Source organism: Nothobranchius furzeri, chromosome 9, assembly GCF_043380555.1.
Source record: "Nothobranchius furzeri strain GRZ-AD chromosome 9, NfurGRZ-RIMD1, whole genome shotgun sequence".
Lineage (NCBI taxonomy): Eukaryota > Metazoa > Chordata > Actinopteri > Cyprinodontiformes > Nothobranchiidae > Nothobranchius > Nothobranchius furzeri.
In genome coordinates, this window is record NC_091749.1 from 28,970,122 (window position 1) to 28,982,805 (window position 12,684).

A 12,684-nucleotide genomic window follows, 5' to 3' on the forward strand; every position below is an offset into this window, starting at 1 on the left:
GTGTGGATACAACAGAGCGTTAACTAACATCTTAATCATGCAAATTGAAAAGCACGGCTGATTTAATTATCACCGGTCCAATCATTGGTCCTCATTAATTACATTGGGCTTATTTATTCATAATCACATATCTATTCCACTTACTGCCCAATTATGCAGGACAGTCTCGCAAACCCCCACTGATATAATAAACCCTAATTCCATTCCTGCTTCTTTAGAAGATCCATGTAATAGGACACAGAGGGAATGGAGGGACAAATGAGCATTCAAGGTGGAAGAGAAGCAGCTACAGGAGCCCTGATAAGGAAAAATGAATATGTATAGTGTAGTATGAGCCATAACTTTATGACCACCTGCCTTTAATAATAACTGTTGCCTGGTATGGTAACACTAAGTGTAAATGCTCCAATGAAAACTTTTTGCCAAAGCTTTGGCTACTTTATACTATTTAGGTTGCGTGTCTTTAGCCCTATCTACACACATTTCTTATCACTCATGACCGACTTTGTCTTTTGAGTGACAGCTGCCGCACAATGTAATTTAGCTTATTATTAAAATGGTGGAGAAAACAACAGCAAGTTTCTCAACAACATTTTTTTACCTGAGTACTCTGGAAAAAATAAACCAGAGTACAAACTCACTTGACAAGAATATCAATCAATCAATCTGTTTCCCCCAGCGAGAGCAGCCATCTACGGCGCTCAGCACTGTAGTCACAGGTGGGAGGGTGTTCTTGGGAGAAGTGCAGAGCACATTGACTCCTGCAGGTTTATGATCTCACCAGGCTGAAGTCCACCAATCCGAAGGGGGGATGGGGGTGGGTATGGTATGGCACTTAGGAGGATTAGGGCCATCAGACGGACATCAGGGAGGCCGGTGGGGTCGTGGGAGATTTCCGCATCTGCTGAGTAGATGGGCAGTGGAGGTCGAATTCCTTGAGTGGCCTGTGTGTTTCCACCTGGTCTGGACCGAGGTCCCTCCGTGGCTTTTACCGGTTCCTGAGGTGGATTGTTCCTTTCTTGAGCGGGGTTGCATCGGCGGTGGGGCGGGGGCTTTTGAGGTATATGTTGGGGAATGCTGGGGGGAGTATTTGCAGCTGTACTCTGATGGCTCCAAGGACCCAGAGAGTGGCAGGGTGGCAGTGGGGCTGGCAGTGCCTGCTTTGGGGTATCGATGTGGTCGTAGGATAGGGGATAGGTGCGCTGTGTTCTCTGCGGATTTGGTGGTGATTTGGTGGGCCCTGCAGTGGATTGAGGCTCAGTTGCCGTCCCACTCTGTCGTGTGCTTGGATTCTGCGGCCGCTCATTTGGCAATGAAGGGGCAGTGTTCCCGGTCTAGGCCTGACCTGAGGGTGGGGTTGGGTTTACCGGAGTGTCGCTCTGAGATTGGTCAGTTGGCTCTAAACATGTGGCAGGCCTCCTCGGATGCAGGGATGGCTGGGCAGATGTATTACGGGCTGTGGCGTCGTGTAGGTGCCCGTGGGACAGCCCTTGAGTATGAGAGGAGGGATTCTGTGGTTTCGACATGCATGAGGTTGGGACATAGCTGCCCTAGGGGAGGTTTGTTTTAATGGGTCGACATCTGGATGGTTGTTGTGCTTGCGGGGAGTGGGAAACGGTTGCTCATGTCCTTCTGCACTGTCGTCTTTATGTGGTTGAGCAGCGGGCCCTGTTTGGTTTCCTGGGGACTGTTGGTGTGACTGTGTTTGGCTTGCGTATTTCATTGGGGTTGGAAGATCGATGTGTAGAGGGGGCGCTTTTGGCTTTTCTACAAAGGGTTGGCGTGTACGGGAGGTTGTGAATTTGGGCTATTGGCCATTGTTGTTGGGGCAGCAATACGCCTTGAAGGCGTCTAGCCTGCAGTGTCTCCCATTGAAGAAGAAGAAGAAGATGGACGTCAGCTGATTCCATTAATGGAGTGGTAAACTGACCACATGCTCTCCAGTTGTGCTTCCCTTCGTGCCAAGTACTCACCTGTGATTCTCTTTGTTCCTCGCAGCAATCTCTTCCGTGTCTTTTAAAGACCCAGGATGCTCCTCGTCAGTTCATACATCCAAGTTCTCTTGGGGCGACGGTGGCACAGGAGTTAAGTGCTCGCCCCGTAATAGGAAGGTTGCAGGTTCGAGCCCCACTCAGTCTGTCGCTGTCATTGTGTCCTTGGGCAAGACACTTAACCCACGTTGCCTGCTGGTGGTGGTCGGAGGGACCGGTGGCGCCAGTGCGCGGCAGCCTCGCCTCTGTCAGTGCGCCCTAGGGCAGCTGTGGCTACATTGTAGCTCATCCCCACCAGTGTGTGAGTGTGTGAATGAGTGTGTGAATGGGTGAATGGCTGATTGTGTTGTAAAGTGCCTTGAGGGGTTCCAGGACTCTAGAAGGCGCTATATCAAATACAGGCCATTTACCATTTACCATTCTCCACGTCTTCACTGTTTGGACGTCTATCTCCCCAGGTGTGGCCGCTCCTCTCTCTGCCGCTGCAAAAGCTCCAGCACTGGATTCTGCCAAGCCGCTCAGCTCTCCTGTAAAAAGAACACACCACTAAACCACCACGCAGCTCTCACAAACTTCAACCATCCTGAATACTCACCTCTCCCTCAGGACCGGTCCGCAGATCTAGTGAATTATCAATTCCAATTAATCCTGCTAAAGATCACTTAGTTCGTTTCTACACATATTTGAATCCTCACTTTCTTTTGGTCTCTCAATTCCTTTTCTGGGACACCTGAATTTTTTCTTGTCACAAAAACACTGCTAGAACACAAACACTGATAACATCAGTCATAACAGCCCCACAAACATAATAATAATAGAGTGTACCAATACTGTGTATACTTGATATGATGTTCTTGAATGAATCAAACCTTTTGGATGGCTTGTATTTTAATTCAGTTGTATTGTACAGCAGTTCAGTCAGCTGTCATGCTGTGTTTGAAATGTGCTCTAGAAAAAAAATTGGTATGGTTTGGTAGGGTAGGTTGGGGTATGGCTTGGTATGGTAGGGTATGGTTTGGTTTAATTTGGTTTGGTATGGCATGGCATGGCATGGTACAGTACGGTACAGTTTGGTTTGGTATGGAGTGGTGTGGTATTGAATGGTATCCTATGGTACTGCTCTTCCCTGCGAACAATGACAAGTTCTATCAGAGAGACATATATTTGTCTTTAACTAAAAGAATATTGTAAAACAATAGTGTTTAGCACACAATAAACACTTCTAGTGTCACCAATAAGTAATGTGTATTTTTATAGTGTGTTGTTGTTGTTAATGCCCTGCCACTGGGAGAAACAAAGCATCCATCTTGTGAGCAAAACAAATGTTGTGCCGATGCAACCAGATAATTGGTGCTTTGGATTTTCCTGCCAACTCGCCTCTGCTTCATATTTAGTCTGGCTTATTTTTTCTAGGTTTAGTTTCCTGTTTGCTTAGGGTAGAGGGTGGTCACCATGTGGGCTGGTCTAGGTGATCTATCTCCATTGTTCATTTTGGCCAGTCCATCCTCTGTTTTTATAGGTTTGGTGGACTGGACTGGACCATGAGGGATTCACCCTTGTGAGTTTCTGGAGGAACTCTTTGGAGGGGAGAGGTGTTGCGGCCCTGCCACTGGGAGAAACCATGCATCCATCTTGTGAGCAAACAAATGTTGCTATGCCAGTGCTACCAGCTGATTGGTTATTCAAATTTTCCTGCTGACGCCACTCTGATTCATCATTGGTCTGGCTGTGTTTAACCAGCAATGAGGGGCTATTATTGCTATGAGGGGCTGCAGCATAAAAGGTTGCTTGGTGCACCTTCAGAGAGAGATGAGACTATTGAGAGAGAACACCTTTTGGAGCTTTGGCCTGTGTGGCATTTTTGGCGAGGCCTTTTGAAGGCAGATATTTCATAAAAATACTCTTTAACTTGCACCATGTGTCCAGTCCTCCTTATGTTTGCGGTCCCATGAGCTGGGTTGTAACAGGTGTAAAGAAACTACATGCAGCGCAGGGTAGTTTGCATGCAAATTTAAATGCATGGGAGCAAAGTGGCAGTTATGCATAGAATGATTTCTGTTTGAAAATTACTAGATTAAAAGTAGAATTAAAATTTAGTGAAGGTACAAACTGACCAGCATTGTTTGCACAATAGAGGAAGTCTGTTGACTTGGTTTACTCGGTTCTTGGTACCTGGTGAAATTGGAGGCATGAATACGTCAGACTCTTCAGGAGTTTGACATGTTCTGAAAGCCTGTTTGAAAACAGCCATTTCTAAGTAGTGTCTGGTAAGTACCAGTGCTGCACTGCTACTGCTGGGTGGTACTGTTACTATGTGGAGGCTGTGAAACATTAGCTATAGGTGCCAACTGTAAAAGTAATGCTTCTGTGAATGCAAGAATCCTGGGTTTTGTCAGCAGCATGATGCAATGTACTGTAAAGAAACATGTTGTTTAACTCATCACTGGTCAGAAACTTATGGCTAGTAAATTGAGATGACCATAAAAAATGAGTATATACATTTGTAAGAAATAATCTGAAGGAACAGATGGGAACTTTCTGAACTGGCTGTTTCTGTTGCTTTTTCATGAAGTCCTTAAAGCTGCTTTTCGGAGTTTTCTTCAGAAATTATGTATGATTTGCCAGAAATCCGGAAAAAGGGATTATGTTATCATGTACTGTGATATAATATAAGCAATATGTCTTTTTTATTTATTTTATTTATTTATTTATTTTTGCTAAGCACACCCCCTGCCCGGCAGAGCTCTGTGCAATAGGGAACTGAGCGCTGACCAGAACTAACCAATAGCATTAGACTACCGCTTAGACGCTTCACATTTAAGGAATACCTCGGCTGATGCAGAGTTGCTGACCTTTTCACGGACAAGAAAGCCTCTAAAATATAAACATAAGAAAACACAACAGGACATGAGAATAATACTCGTAAAACGTGTTTTAGCTCTGTTTGTCGGCTACAGAAGCACATTTATAAACAGACACATGAAGTCGTCTTCTTAAAAAAACAAACAGTGGTTTTGTGTGATATGCTTGTCAGCCACTAGATGGTGGCATTGGATAAGAGAAATCCTCCGGAAAGAAGCTTTAAGTCCCAACAGGCCTGTATCAGCTGCTTAATCAATCAATCAATCAAAGCTTTATTTATAAAGCACCTTCCGCGACCCTTTCGGGAAGCCCAAGGCACTGAACATGGTACATGAGAAATGTGAAACATGATGAATAAATCGATAATAAAAGCAATTCAAATGCAAATGCCAATGCAAAAAAGGTAAAACATTCAAATAGAAAACAAATGGGTAAAACAAGGGATAGAAAGACCAATGAAAACAGGGAAATAAAATCTACATAAAAGAGGGCCAAATTCAAACACGTTCAGGGAACGCCAAGCGAAGGAGGTGGATTTTTAAAGGCTGGCAGAGATGGGGAGGGTGGCAACTGGTTCCATAGTGACGGTGCTAGGACTGAGAAAGCCCGGTCTCCGCGAGTACGACACCTAGAACGAGGGACAGCGAGCAGGCCTTGGTCAGAGGAGCGCAGAGCGCCTGATGGGGAGTGTCTGTTCAGGTGTGGCCAGATAGGGGGAGCAACAAACTGGAAGAAATTGTAAACAAAGTGTCTGAAATGTCAGCCAACAATGAGCTGCTGACTAGAAAATAATCCAAACGTGAATGAGAGTGATGGACGTGCGAAAAAAAAGTATACTCTCTACGGTTAGGATGAAGAGATCGCCATGCATCACAAAGCCCATAATCACTCATGTACTGTTTAACTATGTTAGTGGATTGCCAATTGCGCTGAGTCCCAGCTGTACTGAGCCAGTCTGTTAAGGAATTCATCCAAAAATTAAAATCACCTCCAAGTATAAGTGGACAGTCCAAGTGTTCGGAGAGTACAGAGAAAAAATTATGAAAGAATGGAGGGTCATCAATATTTGGACAGTATATGCTGACGATACATAAGCGTTGGTTCTGTACAGATAATTTTAACATTATAAATCTACCCTCTGGATCAGAAACTGTGTCCAATACTGTGAAATTGATGTTTTTGTGTATTAAAATAGCTACACCTCTTTGCCTAGAGTTATAGCAGGCAGAGAACATGCTGGGAAACTCAGGTGTATTAAGTTCATCTGCGGATGTGGCAGATCTATGAGTCTCTTGTAACAATATTACGTCTGCTTGCACTCTCTTTAGCTGATCAAAAATCTTTAATCTTTTCTCTATGGAGCCAGCTCCATGTACGTTCCATGAGACAAATCTTAGTGCACCCATATATGTGTGTGTGAGTAGCTAAAATATGACGCCTTCATGTGAATAAGATGGAATAAGTATATAAATGTATAAATAGTATGTTAATAAATAACAAAAAAGTAAATAATAATAATAATAATAATAATAATAATAATAATAATAATAATAATAATAATAATAATAATAATAATAATAAAGATCCAACAGTGTTTGTGGTTGTATTATTTGACGCATAAATTATGACATTTCAGACACTGAGATACACCCCATAGTTGTCAGCGACCATGCTCCAGTTTCTTTAACTCTGGTAAATAAAAAGACAATTCCACCAAGCAAAAACTGGAGGTTTAATACATCACTGCTTAAAGACGAAGGTTTTATAGAATTTTTTAAAAAGGAGTGGGGTTTATATTTAGAACATAATGACCTGCCTGGAACATCAGCATCTATTCTTTGGGAGGCAGGAAAGGCAGTGATGAGAGGTAAAATAATCTCTTTCTCATCACATAAGAAAAAAACGGAAAACAAACGTATTCAGGAGTTAGAAGAAATCATCAAGTCTTTAGAGGCGTCCACAGAAGAAGAGTTAATGAGCAAATTACGTAAAGCTAAATTAGAACTTCATGGAATTATTGACAAAAAGACACAATTTTTAGCACAAAGACTATGAATAGAAAACTTTGAACATAGTAATAAATCAGGTAAATTCTTAGCTAGCCAATTAAAAATAAATAAAGAGAAAACTACCATATCTGCTGTTAAAGACTCAACCGGGAATATAGTATATGACCCTGAAAGAATAAACAACACCTTCAGAGACTTTTACCAAACGTTGTACTCACCACAGATAAACCCATCAGATAATGAGATCAATGAGTTCCTTGACAGGATAACACTTCCTAAATTATCAGACAGCCAAGTTACAGTCCTGGACTCGCCACTAACATCAGCGGAGCTCCAGGAAGCCCTTAAATCCATGACGAATAGGAAAGCTCCAGGTCCAGACGGGTTCCCAGTTGAAATTCTACAAAGAATTCTGGATCATTCTGGCTCCAATATTTTTCCGAATGGTGAGGGAAATCGAAGATTGCAGCAGATTACAGCCAAACATGAATTCAGCCAATATTAGTCTCTTGTTAAAACCAGGCAAAGACCCAGCATTTCCTACCAGCTATCGCCCAATTTCTCTTATTAATGTTGATCTCAAAATAATTTGTAAAGCCCTGGCCAAAAGATTAGAGATGGTAACCCCCTTCATAATACACCCTGACCAAACTGGTTTCATTAAGGGTAGACAATCACCCACAAATTCACGTAGATTACTTAATTGGATAGATTTCTCTTACAGTAGAAACATAGAAACTAGTATATTATCTCTAGATGCAGAAAAAGCTTTTGATAGAGTTAACTGGAAGTTCTTATTTGCAACTTTACATAAATTTGGTTTTGGGAACTTCTTCCTAAACTGGATACAAACATTATACAGTTCACCAACAGCACGTGTCAGGACAAACGACCAAATGTCAGCTAGCTTCTGTCTTAAGAGGGGGACCAGGCAGGGATGCCCACTCTCCCCCTCACTATTTGCTATCTTTATTGAACCACTAGCAGCAGCAATTAGGCAAACAACAGATATTAAAGGGATAAAGTGTAAGAAAATAGAACATAAGATCAGTCTTTATGCAGATGATGTTTTACTCTTTCTCCAGAATTCTCAATCCTCTCTCTCCCAAGCAATAGAACTGATAAACTCTTTTTCCAGAGTTTCAGATTACTCTATAAACTGGTTAAAATCCACAGTTCTACCAATTAATTTCTCATTTGTCAATTTGCTTAATACACAATTGGAGTCAGGGAATATCACATACCTGGGAATTAATATCTCTCCCAAGTTAGCAGATCTAACCAAACTAAACTACATCCCACTTTTAAGGAAAGTGGAAGATGATCTTGCAAGATGGAAATCCTTACCAATATCACTCATGGGGAGAGTTGCTACAATTAAAATGATGGTCTTACCCAGAATAAATTACTTATTCTCGATGATCCCAAACAAACCTCTAGCTGACTGGTTTAAATCTCTGGACTCCTCAATTACTAAATTCCTTTGGCAGGATAAACCTCCACGAATTAGCTTAAAAACGCTTCAGAAGACCAAAGACAGAGGAGGACTGGATTTACCCAACTTTTATTATTATTTCTTAGCCAACAGGCTGCAATATATACCAAGATGGTTGCAAGATAACCCATTAGACGAGTCCTGGTTAGATATAGAACAGACACTTTGCAATATGATAGAGCTTTCAGACTTACCATTTATTAGCCCAAGCATAAGAAAACATGAAAGCTTCAAAAGTATTAGTATCAGCACCTCTCTGAGAGCATGGTGTGAGTATCTTAAAATGACAGAGTCTTCACTAGTACCATGCAGACGCACACCTATCTGGAATAATCCTGACATTTTGCAAAACAACAAAATGATGAACCTTCCGGATTGGAAAAATAAAGGAATCCTATACCTGGAACACATATATGAAGGATTGGACTTCATCCCATTTAATCAAATAGTCTCCCAATTTGGAATGGATAAGAATAGCTTTTTAGAATATCACCAAATTAAATCTGTAGTCAAACAAAAATTTAAGCTCAATAAAATAGAATTACAAACACCACCAAGGGTATTAGACTTTTATAATCTCAAACCCCCAAACTACTGTCTAAAGTATATAAGACACTGTCCAAAATAGACGATAAAATTGCAATCCCTACTGAAAAATGGGAGGTGGATCTATCAGTTAGCTTTGACCAGGACTTCTGGTCCCAAACTTGTTTAAAAACTTTTAAAATGATCAGACACCCCAATTTACAATTAATTCAGTACAAAATTCTACACAGAGTACACTATACAGGTCATCGGATGTTCAAGATGGGGTTTGTGTCGTCTGACACCTGTACACACTGCACAAACAACATTTCTGACAATTACATTCATGCACTGTGGTCCTGCCCACCTGTCCAGGAATTTTGGGGTAGAGTATGTGAGGATCTGTCAAAATGTCTGAAATGTCATATCCCAACTTCCCCCTCTTTTTGTTTACTGGGACAGCTGCACGATGTCCCGATTGCAACATCTTTGGTTCACGTGGTTCTGACTGCCATATGCATCGCTAAGAAAACTATCCTCTTAAATTGGAAAAATAGAGAAAGTCTCTGCATTAACCAGTATAGAAATCTTTTGTTAGATCATATTGCACTTGATATAGCCTCTGCTTCCACTTCAGATGAATCTCTCTGGGCTCCTTTGATCGGTTCCATCACATAGCGAGGGTGGGGGGCCATTGATGTTGTCCTGCGGGATGGTGTGGGTGGGGGGGTGTGGGGTCTGAGTTTGGAGTATCCGGATGTTCCCTGGAGGTGGGTTCACTGGGGGTGTCTGGGACTGGGGGGCTGTTGCCCCCCTCTGGAGGTGCTTGGGTTGCCTCGGGGGGTGGACTGCTGGTGGTTGTGAGTGGGGCCCCTTGGGGATCTTGGCGGCGGCCATGGGTCACTGCCTGGCGGCTGCAATGCCCCTGGGCGGGTCTGGTTGGGGGCCTGGGGGCTCGGGGTTTGGGGGTGGCCGGCCCCGTGTGGGGATCTGGGCGGGGCCTTGGGGGTCGGGTCCTGACATGTATGCTGCCGGGAAGAAGGCAGGAACACTCAGCAGTGCCTGGCCCGGGCTCGGGGGCATCAGGTAGACCTTGGCTCCTCTGCTGTTCCATCACAGGGGAGGGGGAGGTCCAGGACGGGGAGGACCAAACCTTACCTGGATGTCCCATGTCTTATATATTCTGGAAGTTGTGCAAATGCAGGGGTGGGCATAGATATTCTGCTGGGATGGGGCTGGGTTGGTGCCCTCGGACTCCGTGAGGCTCTGTAATGCTGCTGCTTTGGGCCCTGGCAGGATGGGCTGGGGTCTCCATGCCCTGGGTGGCAGTTTGACAACAGAGGTGCCTATTGGGGCCAGTAGGGGAGCTGGCTCCCTGGAGGGCTAAGCCCAACCAGCCATTCCTCCCCATCCCCGCATATTTCTCTCCTCCTGCTCCCTCACATCATCACACAAACATACACATAGGACCTTGGGGGGTGGGCAAGTCAGGGAGTGTGGGTATGGACCCCATTTCCGCATTCCTGTGGCAACCTGCCCCCCAATTTTATTTGCACCTTATACACTTCCACTGACAACATTCCACACAAACACACACTTAGGGCCTTGGGAGTGAGCACATTCAATGGCATTTGGCAGGGGGATATTTCAGCCTCCTCCCGAGTGCCGGTGCCCACTTCCAATTTTAAACCGCACTTAGACACTGATGGCTGAGGGTGTAAGTGGGGTGGTGCGGTGGCATCAGCTGGCATATGCTGGATGATGCCCGCACTGCCCACTCACCACAGCCATGGAATACACCTCATGATCACACAACACTATATTGGAGCAGGTGGAGGGAGACTAGGGGTCTAAGCTACCTCTGTTGTTGCTAGGCTTCCTGGGGCTGGAGGCTAGGAGGGAGATCTGGCCGTCTGGTTGGGGTCTGGGGTGGTGGGTTGCTGTGCTCAGCGTTGGGCGGGGGAGCCTGCTCATCAGCACCCCAGCAGAAAGGGTCAAACTCTGGTTACCAGTGATGGTTGTACCCAATGTGCAGCAGTACCGGGACCAGAGTTAATAGGGTGTGTATGGGGAGCATGAGTGAGTGTCCGGCGTGCATTTTTGTAAGTCTTGGGTTGTATGTGCATGTGTGAGCATGAGGGAGGGAGTGTATGACTGTGTTTGTGTATGACTGTATATGTCAGGTGGGGCCTTTGGGTCCTCCCCTCTCCTGGAACTTCTCTTGATGATATAGATCTTTGTCCCCCCTCCCCCTGCCACACCTGGTGTGGGGGCTTGTGCCATGGTCTGCCTGAGTGTTCGTGGCAACCGGGTCTGGGGCTTTAAGATTTTGGCATCTGCCTTATAGATCCCGGTGGCTGCCTGGTGGGGTCTGGGTCCCTGGGCTCTGCTGGGTCCCCGGCGGGGGTGGTCACCCCTGGGTCCCGGGTCAATGGGTCCCGGGCTCGGCCGGCTAGGGGGTGGGAGGCTGCGGGCGGGCCTGTGGGCTTGCCGCTGATATCTCCAGGGACTCTGCCGGCTGCTGGTTGTGGCCCCCCGGGGCGATCCTCTGTGCCTCTCGAGGGGGGCGGGGGCCTTTCTGGTTGCAGTCTCCTTGGGGTTCCTGCATTCTGGGGCAACACCTGGATCTCTGGGACTTGGAGCTCCCCCCGTCTCCTGCGCATCTTTGGGGGGCGGATCTGTGGTCCCTCACACTCTCTGTTGGACGCTCCTATAGAGAAACCTTAAATAAACAAGCGCGTGTACACACACAGGTGCTCACATGGTGCTCTCAAAAGTATGGGCTTGGGCACGTTCAACACATGTCTTAAGACTATGGGGGGGCACTTAATGCATTGTGATTTATTATCGTGATTCTTCAGTTAAGCAATGTTGATTATATATATATATATATATATATATATATATATATATATATATATATATATATATATATATATATTGTTTTTTTTTTGGGTTTTTTTCATCAAGTTGACGCAGTGATAGGTAGATCTTGTTGTATTGTTGTTGTGTCCCTTTTTTGTGTCCTTTTGTTTTTTTTGTCTTTTTCTGCAGGTTTAGAAGCAGACTCTTGTTCATTGTTTATTTTTGTGGAACCCCCCCCCCCCCCCTCTCTCTCTCTCCACCTTTTCTCTTCCTTTCTCTTTCACCTCTGTCTCCGTGTCTGGTCGGAATTACAAAGCATTCAACAACAATAACAATAAAGTTTTAAGTATCAGGCGTGACATTAAAAGCTAACACTTTGATGCTCCACCTGAGAATAAATCTGTAAGGCTTGTCACCAGCATTCAGACATCAATTCTGCTTGCTTCACAGCCAGACAGGACACGGTAAAAAAAAAAAAAAAAATTGTAAACAAAGACGAGGAGTTTAAAGTGTGAATGATAACAGACCAGAAGCCAGTGCAGGGAGGCCAGAACCGGACCGATGTGGTCCCGTTTCCTGGTCCCAGTCGGGAACCTGGCTGTGCTGTTCTGCAAAACCTGTAGGCGACGCAGTGATGACTGACACAACCCTGCATAGAGAGAGTTGCAGTAATCAAGCCTAGAAATTACAAAGGCATGGAGTACCCGCTCCAGGTGGGCTCTTGACAGCATAGGCTTGATTTTTGCAAGGCGTCTCAGGTGAAAGAAACTGGACCGGATCACAGAGTTGATGTGAGCATCAAATGTATGTCCAGCATCAATTTTCACCCCCAGACTGGTGACAACTGGTTTTGAGTATGGAGAAAGAGGGCCAAGATCAACATAACGACCCACAGCCCAGCTGTTGGGGTGAAAAGCAATGAGCTCTGTCTTTCCCT